Raw genomic sequence first — 12009 nt, 5'->3', positions numbered from 1 at the left:
TAGCAGGACACTGGGTGTGAATTGATCTCTATTAAATGAATGAATGTGAAATGGCAAAAGAACAGTGTTTTCTCTGAAGATCATTGCATGCGGATGTCATGTGGTAGTTCTTGCTTTGCATGGGGCTGTGGAAGTGTGTCTTCTTCAAGAGACTCCGTCGTGGGGATTCAGCTGACTGGCAGCCCCTGACGCTATGTTACTGAACCACACTTGGGTCCCTTTGCCCAGCGTGGTAAAGCCAATCTATGACACCTGTTTGTGGTGAAGGAAAGGGCAGCCTTTCTGGCAAGGCAAGCGAGGAAAGGTTTTTAAAGACAGGGTGAGGGAGAGGGGTAGGGGGGTGCGTGATCAGCTGGTGCACATTCCTGTGATTGGCTGGTGGTGAGGTAATTAGGAGTCAACAGCATCAACCTGGTTCCAGCCCATCTGGGACCTACTCGCTGGGGGTCAAGCAGCAGTTAACTTCTTCCACCTGATGGGGGTTTCAGTATCTGCAGAACAACTCAAGGATGGCTCAGAATGTTATCTACAGCCCTGAAGAAAGAACTAAAGGTCTCTGACTTTGTTTAATGGCTAAACCATTATTGTTTGGAATTGTTTGATTGTGTTCCTTTGTTTCTGCATTTTCTCACTTCTCTGATTAAATTTGCTCTTTGGGGCTTCCCTGGTGGCGCAGTGGTTGGGAGTCCGCCTGCCGATGCAGGGGACGCGGGTTCGTGCCCCGGTCTGGGAAGATCCCACGCGGAGCGGCTGGGCCCGTGAGCCATGGCCGCTGAGCCTGCGCGTCCGGAGCCTGTGTTCCGCAGCGGGAGAGGCCACAACAGTGAGAGGCCCAAGTAAAAAAAAAAAATTTGCTCTTTGGAACCCAGGGAAGACCTAGGAGGCTAAAGGTTTTCTACGGACAAGAAGGCATTTGGCGGACATGGGGAGAGGGGTCTGTCCCGGGAAGGCCCCACAGGGTCCTTCTCAGTTACAATCTCCCCTTTTCTTTGATACTCCTCAGTCTTGGAGCAGGTGTGGAACAAGAAAGGGAATAAAGTTTTGGATAGAGAGGTTAATCATAAACTCGGCAGAGTAACTTCGTTTTAGGGGGACTCAGTTTCAGCTGAGCTTTGAGGTCCACCACTGTGTTAATTGGGCCATGTTTCCCCTGGGCTCCTCCAATCAATGATTGAGCATGGACCATTTCTTTTAAAATTTTGAACAATTTAATAGAGGTATAATTCACGTACCACAAAATTCAGTCATTTCACGTGTATAATTCAATGGTTTTTAGTATATTCACAGATTTATGCAACCATCACCACTAATTTTAGAACATTCTCATCTTCCCTAAAAGAAACTCTGTACCTATTAGCACTCACTCCCCATTTCCTCCACACCTAGCCCCAGGCAACCACTAATCTACTTTCTGTCTCTATAGAGTTGCCTATTTTGGACATTTGATGTGACTGGAATCACAGTTTGTGGTCTTTCTTTCACTTGGCATTACATTTTCAAGGTTCATCCGTGTTGTAGCATGTGACAATACTTTGTTTCCTTTTACTGCTAAATAATATTCCACTGTATGGATATACCACTTACCAGTTGATGAACTGTGGGTTGGTTCCACTTTTTGGCTCTTATGAGTAAAGTTTCTGTGAACATTCATGTACAGATTTTGGGGTGGACATATTTCACATATATATATATATATATATATGAATGGGTTATGTTCATATAATACCAAATATATTTGATATACTCAATATATTCATATTTCATTTATATGAATATTCATTTATATATTCATATAATATATGAATATATTTCAACATATTCATATTTCATTTTCTTGGGTATATACCTAGGAGTGGAATTTCCGAGTCATATAATAACTCCATGTTTAACTTTTTGAGTAACTACCAAACTGTTTTCCAAAGCAGCTTTACCATTTACGTTCCCATTAGTAATAAATGAGGGTTCCAGTTTCTCCACATCGTCTCCACCACTTGTTACTGTCTTTTTTATTGTAGCCGTCCTGTTGGCTGTGAGATGGTGTTAGTGCGGTTTTGATTGGCGTTTCCCTGGTGGTTGACTATTTTGAGCATTTTTCACATGCTGATTTGTATACCTACTTGGATGGCTGTTTGTATATCTTCTTTGGAGAAATGTCTATTCCGATCCTTTGCCCATTTTTGATTGGGTTGTCTTTTATTATTGAATCATAAAATGTCTTTATATATCTGGATACAAGCCCCTTATCAGAGAGAGGATTTGCAGATCTTTTCTCCCATTCTGTGGATTGTCTCTTCACTTTCTTGTTGGTTTAATTTATAGCAAAATTGAAAAGTTTAAAATTCTGATGCAGTTCAGTTTACTCCTTTCTCTTTTGTGCTTTTGGTGTCATATCTAAGAAGCCACTACCTAACCCAAAGTCATAAAAATGTACAGTTATGTTTATAGTTTGAGCGCTTACATTTAGGACTGTCATCCATTTTGAGGACATTTTCGTATATGGTGTGAAGTAGAGGTCCAGTTTCATTCTTTTGTGTGTGGATATCCAGCTGTTCTGATTTGTTGAAAAGACTATTCTTTCCCCCATTGAATTGTGTTAGCACCCTTGTCAAAAACCGATTGGCCGTAAATGCAAAGCTTTACTTGTAGACTCTCAATCCTATTCTGTCAATCTATATATCTGTCCCTATGCCAGTACTACACTGTCTTGATTACTGTAGCTTTGCAGTAAGTTTTGAAATTGGGAAGTGTGAGTCCTCCTACTTTTTCTTTTTCAAGATGGTTTTGGTTATTGGGAGTCCGTTTCCATATGAATGCTGGGTAATTTCTCTGGGACGCAGAACCCATCTAACGGGCAGTTTTGACCTGGGGACTCCACATTGGCCTGCCTGAAACTTTCTCAGAGCTGTGCTGAGACTCTTCTTGCCTGATACTCCTTCTCCACCCCTCTCCTTTCACAGGGGTCAGACAGACCTGCATCAGTGTCTAGAGGCACTTCCTGCCTCCTTCTGCTACCTCCTGTTTATCCTTTATAGACATTTCCTCCAGTGCATCTCCTGTCTCAACATCTACTCCTCAAAGAAGCTGAACTGACTCAAGTCCTAAGCTTGGAGTTTCTAAATCCCATTCCAAACCCTTTTGATATACAGTACTTGGAAATACATCAATCAGGTAGGGAAGGGAAATGTCAACTTCTAGAAAACACCCCTTCTTTTAAGAGATAGGGGTCCAGGACCCTTTTCATAAGGAGAGTAAGCAGGTACAGCTCTGAATGTCCCACCTGTAGCGGTTCAACGGTGAGAGTTGAAGTGGCCAATTTTTCAGTATATGAAGATGAAATATTTTAGGGCGGTTTTCACTTGATCACCCATAACCATGTGGCATGACAGTGTTTTCCCTTGTGGTTTAACCCAGTTTGATTCTAGAATTATGTTACTTGCAGCCAAAGCCCCCTAACTATTGCTGACTGTACACGGGTGGCTTGGAGACATTCTAGCAGTATCTATAAGAAATCATCCATTTTATTCATGGTAGTTCAGGTTTGCATTCTATCATTTGCAGTCAAGTGAGTAAACAAATAAGGTGTTTATGTTTCTAAAAACCGTGTAGGAAGAAGATAAATTGACAGAGTTAGTTTGCAGAGCAAGGGAAAATCAATCTTCATTCTAACTTTCTCTATGTGACAATATTTCATCTATTTCTGAAGGTGTTAAAACTAAGTAAAAAGTGGTTATGTACCTTGAAAAGGGAGGGAAATAAGAATTACGAGCATTAATATGTACTAGGTACTTTCAGGAAGTTATAATTTCATAACAAAATGGAATTGTTTCATCATATACAGAAACAATTACACTTCCAGTCAAACACTGTGTTGTGGAGCTTGTTACCCACAGAGTAGAGCAAGGAAGTACACATATCTACCACTGTCAGGAAGAAAACTGTTATGGCAAAAGATCATTTAGCAAGAATTTGCTGATCAGTAAAGCTTTGATAAAGATGTAGCCAGCTGGGTTGCCATATACAAGGCACTCTATTATTTACTGAATAAATAAAGATGAAAGGATACACATCTGGCTTCACAGTGTAGTAAGGAGATAACTATTGATAAAGCATAATTATAGATTTATTTTTTAAACAGCTTTATTAAGAAATAATTCACATACCATAAAATTTACCCATATGAAGTATATAATTCAGTGGCTTTTGGGCATATTGCCTAATTAACTATATAACTTTTTTTTTGAATTTTTTTTTTATACAGCACATTCTTATTAGTTATCCATTTTATACACATCAGTGTATACATGTCAATCCCAATCTCCCAATTCATCACACCACCACCACCCCCGACAACTTCCCCCCTTGGTGTCCATACATTTGTTCTCTACATCTGTGTCTCTATTTCTGTCCTGCAAACGGGTTCATCTGTACCATTTTTCTAGGTTCCACACATATGCGCTAATATATGATACTTGCTTTTCCTCTTTCTGACTTACTTCACTCTGTAGGACAGTCTCTAGATCCATCCACATCTCTGTAAATGACTCAATTTCGTTCCTTTTTATGGCTGAGTAATATTCCATCGTATATATGTACATCTTCTTTATCCATTCGTCTGTCGATGGGCATTTAGGTTGCTTCCATGTCCTGGCTATTGTAAATAGTGCTGCAATGAACGTTGGGGTGCATCTGTCTTTTTGAATTATGGTTTTCTCAGGGTATATGCCCAGTAGTGGGATTGCTGGGTCATATGGTAGTTCTATTTTTCGTTTTTTAAGGAACCTCCATACTGTTCTCCATAGTGGCTGTATCAATTTACATTTCCACCAACAGTACAAGAGGCTTCCCTTTTCTACACACGCTCTCCAGCATTTGTTGTTTGTAGATTTTCTGATGATGCCCATTCTAACTGGTGTGAGGTGATACCTCACTGTGGTTTTGATTTGCATTTCTCTAATAATTAGTGATGTTGAGCAGCTTTTCATGTGCCTCTTGGCCATCTGTATGTCTTCTTTGGAGAAATGTCTATTTAGGACTTCTGCCCATTTTTGGATTGCATTGTTTGTTTTTTTAACATTGAGCTGCATGAGTTGTTTATATATTTTGGAGATTAATCCCTTGTCCGTTGATTCGTTTGCATATATTTTGTCCCATTCTGAGGTTGTCTTTTCGTCTTGTTTGTAGTTTCCTTTGCTGTGCAAAAGCTTTTAAGTTTCATTAGGTCCCATTTGTTTAGTTTTGTTTTTATTTCCATTACTCTAGGAGGTGGATCAAAAAAGATCTTGCTGTGATTTATGTCAAACAGTGTTACTCCTATGTTTTCCTCTAAGAGTTTTATAGTGTCCGGTCTTACATTTAGGTCTCTAATCCATTTTGAGTTTATTTTTGTGTATGGTGTTAGGGAGTGTTCTAATTTCATTCTTTTACATGTAGCTGTCCAGTTTTCCCAGCACCACTTATTGAAGAGACTGTCTTTTCTCCATTGTATATGCTTGCCTCCTTTGTCATAGATTAGTCGACCATAGGTGCATGGGTTTATCTCTGGGCTTTCTATCCTGTTCCATTGATCTATATTTCTGTTTTTGTGCCAGTACCATATTGTCTTGATTACTGTAGCTTTGTAGTATAGTCTGAAATCAGGGAGTCTGATTCCTCCAGCTCCGTTTTTCTCCCTCAAGACCGTTTTGGCTATTCGGGGTCTTTTGTGTCTCCTTACAAATTTTAAGATTTTTTTGTTCTAGTTCTGTAAAGTATGCCATTGGTAATTTGATAGTGATTGCATTGAATCTGTAGATTGCTTTGGGTAGTATAGTAATTTTCACAATATGGATTCTTCCAATCCAAGAACATGGTATATCTCTCCTTCCATTTGTATCATCTTTAATTTCTTTCATCAGTGTCTTTTTTTTTTAACATCTTTATTGGCGTATAATTGCTTTACAATGGTGTGTTAGTTTCTGGTTTATAACAAAGTGAATCAGTTATACACATACATATGTTCCCATATCTCTTCCCTCTTGCGTCTCCCTCCCTCCCAATCCCACCCCTCTAGGTGGTCACAAAGCACCGAGCTGATCTCCCTGTGCCATGCGGCTGCTTCCCACTAGCTACCTGTTTTACATTTGGTAGTGTATATATGTCCATGCCTCTCTCTCGCTTTGTCACAGCTTACCCTTCCCCCTCCCCATATCCTCAAGTCCATTCTCTAGTAGGTCTGTGTCTTTATTCCCATCTTACCCCTAGGTTCTTCATGACCTTTTTTTTTTGTTGCTTTAGATTCCATATATATGTGTTAGCATACGGTACTTGTTTTTCTCTTTCTGACTTACTTCATTCACTCTGTATGACAGACTCTAGGTCCATCCACCTCACTACAAATAACTCAATTTCGTTTCTTTTTATGGCTGAGTAATATTCCGTTGTATATATGTGCCTCATCTTCTTCATCCGTTCATCAATGATGGACACTTAGGTTGCTTCCATCTCCTGGCTATTGTAAATAGAGCTGCAATGAACATTTTGGTACATGACTCTTTTTGAATTATGGTTTTCTCAGGGTATATGCCCAGTAGTGGGATTGCTGGGTCATATGATAGTTCTGTTTGTAGTTTGTGTGTGTGTGTGTGTGTGTGTGTGTGGTACGCGGGCCTCTCACTGCTGTGGCCTCTCCCGTTGCAGAGCACAGGCTCTGGACGCACAGGCTCAGCAGCCATGACTCACAGGCCTAGCCGCTCCGCGGCATGTGGGATCTTCCCAGACTGGGGCACGAACCCGTGTTGCCTGCATCGGCAGGCGGACTCTCAACCACTGCGCCACCAGGGAAGCCCCCTATTTGTAGTTTTCTAAGGAACCTCTATACTGTTTTCCATAGCGGCTGTATCAATTTACATTCCCACCAGCAGTGCAAGAGTGTTCCTTTTCTCCACACCCTCTCCAGCATTTATTGTTTCTAGATTTTTTGATGATGGCCATTCTGACTGGTGTGAGATGATATCTCATTGTAGTTTTGATTTGCATTTCTGTAATGATTAATGATGTTGAGCATCCTTCCATGTGTTTGTTGGCAATCTGTATATCTTCTTTGGAGAAATGTCTGTTTAGGTCTTCTGCCCATTTTTGGATTGGGTTGTTTGTCTTTTTGAGCTATCATTGAGCTATCATTGAGTTATTGAGCTATCATTGTCTTATAGTTTTCTGCCTGCAAATCTTTTGGCTCCGTAGGTAGGTTTATTCCTAGGCATTTTATTCTTTTTGTTGCAGTGGTAAATGGGAGTGTTTCCTTAATTTCTCTTTCAGATTTTTCAGCATTAGTGTATAGGAATGCAAGAAATTTCTGTGCATTAATTTTGTATCCTGCAGCTTTACCAAATTCATTGATTAGCTCTAGTAGTTTTCTGGTGGCATCTTTAGGATTCTCTGTATAGTATCATGTCATCTGCAAACAGTGACAGTTTTACTTTTTCTTTTCCAATTTGTATTCCTTTTATTTCTTTTCCTTCTCTGATTGCCGTGGCTAGGACTTCCAAAACTATGTTGAATAATAGTGGTGAGAGTGGACATCCTTGTCTTGTTCCCGATCTTAGAGGAAATGCTTTCAGTTTTTCACCATTGAGAATCATGTTTGCTGTGGCTTTGTCGTATATGGCTTTTATTATGTTGAGGTAGTTTCCCTCTATGCCCACTTTCTGTAGAGTTTTTATCATAACTGGGTGTTGAATTTTGTTAAAAGCTTTTTCTGCATCTATTGAGATGATCATATGGTTTTTCTTCTTCAGTTTGTTAATACGGTGTATCGCACTGATTGATTTGTGTAAATTGAAGAATCCTTGCATCCCTGGGATAAATCCCACTTGATCATGGTATATGATCCTTTTAATGTGTTGTTGGATTCTGTTTGCTAGTATTTTGTTGAGGATTTTTGTATCTGTATTCATGAGTGACATTGGTCTGTAATTTTCTTTTTTTGTAGTATCTTTGTCTGGTTTTGGTATCAGGATGATGGTGGCCTTGTAAAATGAGTTTGGGCGTGTTCGTTCCTCTGCAATTTTTTGAAGAGTTTGAGAAGGATGGGTGTTAGCGCTTCTCTAAATGTTTGATAGAATTCACCTGTGAAGCCATCTGGTCCTGGACTTTTCTTTGTTGGAAGATTTTTAATCACAGTTTCAATTTCATTACTTGTGATTGGTCTCTTCATATTTTCTGTTTCTTCCTGGTTCAGTCTTGGAAGGTTTTAACTTTCTAAGAATTTGTCCATTTCTTCCAGGTTGTCCATTTTATTGGCATTGAGTTGCCTGTAGTAGTCTCTTAGGATGCTTTGTATTTCTGCGGTGTGTGTTGTAACTTCTCCTTTTTCAGTTCTAATTTTATTGATTTGAGTCCTCTCCCTCTTTTTCTTGATGAGTCTGGCTAATGGTTTACCAATTTTGTTTATCTTCTCAAAGAACCAACTTTTAGTTTTATTGATCTTTGCTATTGATTTTTTTGTTTCTATTTATTTCTGCTCTGATCTTTATGATTTCTTTCCTTCTATTAACATTGGGTTTTGTTTGTTCTTCTTTCTCTAGTTCCTTTAGGTGTAAGGTTAGATTGTTTATTTGAGATTTTTCTTGTTTCTTGAGGTAGGATTGTATTGCTATAAACTTCCCTCTTAGAACTGCTTTTGCTGCATCCCATAGGTTTTGGATCATCGTGTTTTCATTGTCATTTGTCTCTATAATTTTTTTATTTCCTCTTTCATTTCTTCAGTGATCTCTTGGTTATTTAGTAATGTATTGTTTATCCTCCATATGTTTGTGTTTACATTTTTCCCTGTAATTGATTTCTAATCTCATAGCATGTGGTCAGAAAAGATGTTTGATATAATTTCAATTTTCTTAAATTTACCAAGGTTTGATTTGTGACCCAAGATGTGATCTATCCTGGAGAATGTTCCATGTGCACTTGAGAAGAAAGTGTAATCTGCTGTTCTTAGATGGAATGTCCTATAAATATCAATTAAATCTATCTGGTCTATTATGTCATTTAAAGCTTGTGTTTCCTTATTAATTTTCTGTTTGGATGATCTGTCCATTGGTGTAAGTGAGGTGTTAAAATCCCCCACTATTATTGTGTTACTGTCGATTTCCGCTTTTATAGTTGTTAGGCCATTGCCTTATGTATTGAGGTGCTCCTATGTTGGGTGCATACATATTTATAATTGTTATATCTTCTTCTTGGATTCTTCTTGGTTCCCTTGATCATTATGTTGTGTCCTTCCTTGTCTCTTGTAACATTCTTTATTTTAAAGTCTGTTTTATCTGATATGAGTATTGCTCCTCCAGCTTTGTTTTGATTTCCATTTGCATGGAGTACCTTTTTCCATCCTGTCACTTGGAGTCTGTATGTGTCCCTAGGTCTGAAGTGGGTCTCTTGTAGACAGCATATATATGGGTCTTGTTTTTGTATCCATTCAGTGAGCCTGTGTCTTTTGGTTGGAGCATTTAATCCTTTCATGTTTAAGGTAATTATTGATATGTATGTTCCTATTACCATTTCTTAATTGATTTGGGTTTCTTTTTTTTTTTTTAACTTCTTTATTGGGGTATAATTGCTTTACAATGGTGTGTTAGTTTCTGCTTTATAACAAAGTGAATCAGTTATACATATACATATGTTCCCATATCTCTTCCCTCTTGCGTCTCCCTCCCTCCCACCCTCCCTATCCCACCCCTCCAGGCTGTCACAAAGCACCGAGCCAATATCCCTGTGCCATGCGGCTGCTTCCCACTAGCTATCTATCTTACTACGTTTGTTAGTGTGTATATGTCCATGACTCTCTCTCGCCCCGTCACTGCTCACCCTTCCCCCTCCCCATAACCTCAAGTCCGTTCTCTAGGAGGTCTGCGTCTTTATTCCTGCCTTACCCCTATGATTTGGGTTTCTTATTGTCGGTCTTTTCTTCTCTTGTGTTTCCCACTTAGAGAAGTTCCTTTAGCATTTGTTATACAGCTGGTTTGGGGGTGCTGAATTCTCTTAGCTTATCTGTAAAGCTTTTGATTTCTCCACTGAATCTGAATGAGATCCTTGCTGGGTAGAGTAATCTCTGTTGTAGTTTCTTCCTTTTCATCACTTTAAGTGTGTCATGCCACTCCCTTCTGGCTTGTACAGTTTCTGCTGAGAAATCAGCTGTTAACCTTATGGGAGTTCCCTTGTATATTATTTGTCATTTTTCCCTTGCTGCTTTCAATAATTTTTCTTTGTCTTTAATTTTTGCCAGTTTGATTACTGTGTGTCTTGGCGTGTTTCTCCTTGGGTTTATCCTGTATGGGACTTTCTGCGCTTCCTGGACGTGGGTGGCTATTTCCTTTTCCATGTTACGGAAGTTTTCGACAATAATCTCTTCAATGTTTTCTCGGGTCCTTTCTCTCTCTCTTCTCCTTCTGGGACCCCTATAATGCGAATGTGGTTGCATTTAACGTTGTCCCAGGGGTCTCATTTCTGTCTTCATTTCATTTCTTTTTTCTTTGTTCCACAGCAGTGAATTCCAGCATTCTGTCTTCCGGGTCACTTATCTGTTCTTCTGCCTCAGTTACTCTCCTATTGATTCCTTCTAGTGTAGTTTTCATTTCAGTTATTGGATTGTTCATCTCTGTTTGTTTGTTCTTTAATTCTTCTAGGTCTTTGTTAAACATTTCTTGCATCTTCTCGATCTTTGCCTCCATTCTTTTTCCGAGGTCCTGGATCATCTTCACTATCATTATTCTGAATTCTTCTTCTGGAAGGTTTCCTATCTCCACTTCATTTAGTTGTTTTTCTGGGGTTTTATCTTGCTCCTTCATCTGGTACATAGCCCTCTGCCTTTTCATCTTGTCTGTCTTTCTGTGAATGTGGTTTTTGTTCCACAGGCTGCAGGATTGTAGTTCTTCTTGCGTCTGCTGTCTGCCCTCTGGTGGATGAGGCTATCCAAGAGGCTTGTGCAAGTTTCCTGATGGGAGGGACTGGTGGTGGGTAGAGCTGGCTGTTGCTCTGGTGGGCAGAGCTCAGTAAAACTTTAATCTGCTTGTCTGCTGATGGGTCGGCCTGGGTTCCCTCCCTGTTGGTTGTTTGGCCTGAGGCGACCCAACACTGGAGCCTACCCGGGCTCTTTGGTGGGGCTAATTGGTGGACTCTGGGAGGGCTCACGCCAAGGAGTACTTCCAGAACTTTTGCTGCCAGTGTCCTTGTCCTCATGGTGAGACACAGCCACCCTCCACCTCTGCATGAGACCCTCCAACACTAGCAGGTAGGTCTGGTTCAGTCTCCTATGGGGTCACTGCTCCTTTCCCGGGTCCCGATGCACACACTTTGTTTCCCGCCCCCCACCCCACCCCCCGTCCAGTTGAAGTCCTGCAATCAAATCCCACTAGCCTTCAAAGTCTAATTCTCTAGGAATTCTTCCTCCCATTGCCGGACCCCCAGGTTGGGAAGCCTGACGTGGGGCTCAGAACCTTCAATCCAGTGGGTGGACTTCTGTGGTCTAAGTGTTCTCCAGTCTGTGAGTCACCCACCCAGAAGTTATGGGATTTGATTTTATTGTGATTGTGCCCCTCCTACCGTCTCGTTGTGGCTTCTCCTTTGTCTTTGGATGTGGGGTGTCCTTTTTGGTGAGTTCCAGTGTCCTCCTGTTGATGATTGTTCAGCAGTTAGTTGTGATTCCGGTGCTCTCGCAAGAGGGAGTGAGGGCACGTTCTTCTACTCCTCCATCTTGAACCAGTCACTATGTAACATTTTGATAAAGTATTTTCAACACAAAATTTTCCATTCTAACCATTGTTAAGTGTACAATTCAGTGGCATTAATTACATTCATGTTGTTGGGCAACCATCACCACTCTCTTTTTTTAAAAATTTTGCATCACTTGAAACAGAAGCTCTGTAACTCTATGATAATTCCCCCATTACCCCACCCCAGCCCCTGGTAACCTCCAGTTTAATTTTTGTCTGTGATGAATTTGCCTATTTTAGATATTTCATGTAAGTGGAATCATACAGTCTT

The 12009-nt window shown here is 40.2% G+C and overlaps 1 protein-coding gene across 6 annotated transcripts in view; it reads left to right on the top strand.

Annotated features, from left to right (window-relative positions):
• The window catches only part of TNFRSF19 (TNF receptor superfamily member 19), a 158443-nt gene that overhangs the window by 120989 nt on the left and 25445 nt on the right, over window positions 1-12009 (top strand). The window lies entirely within an intron of this gene.

The sequence above is a fragment of the Orcinus orca genome, chromosome 18, assembly GCF_937001465.1.
Source record: "Orcinus orca chromosome 18, mOrcOrc1.1, whole genome shotgun sequence".
NCBI classification, from domain to species: Eukaryota; Metazoa; Chordata; class Mammalia; order Artiodactyla; family Delphinidae; genus Orcinus; species Orcinus orca.
Note: the sequence above shows the minus strand (reverse complement) of the source record. Positions and strands in the feature narration are given on the sequence as shown.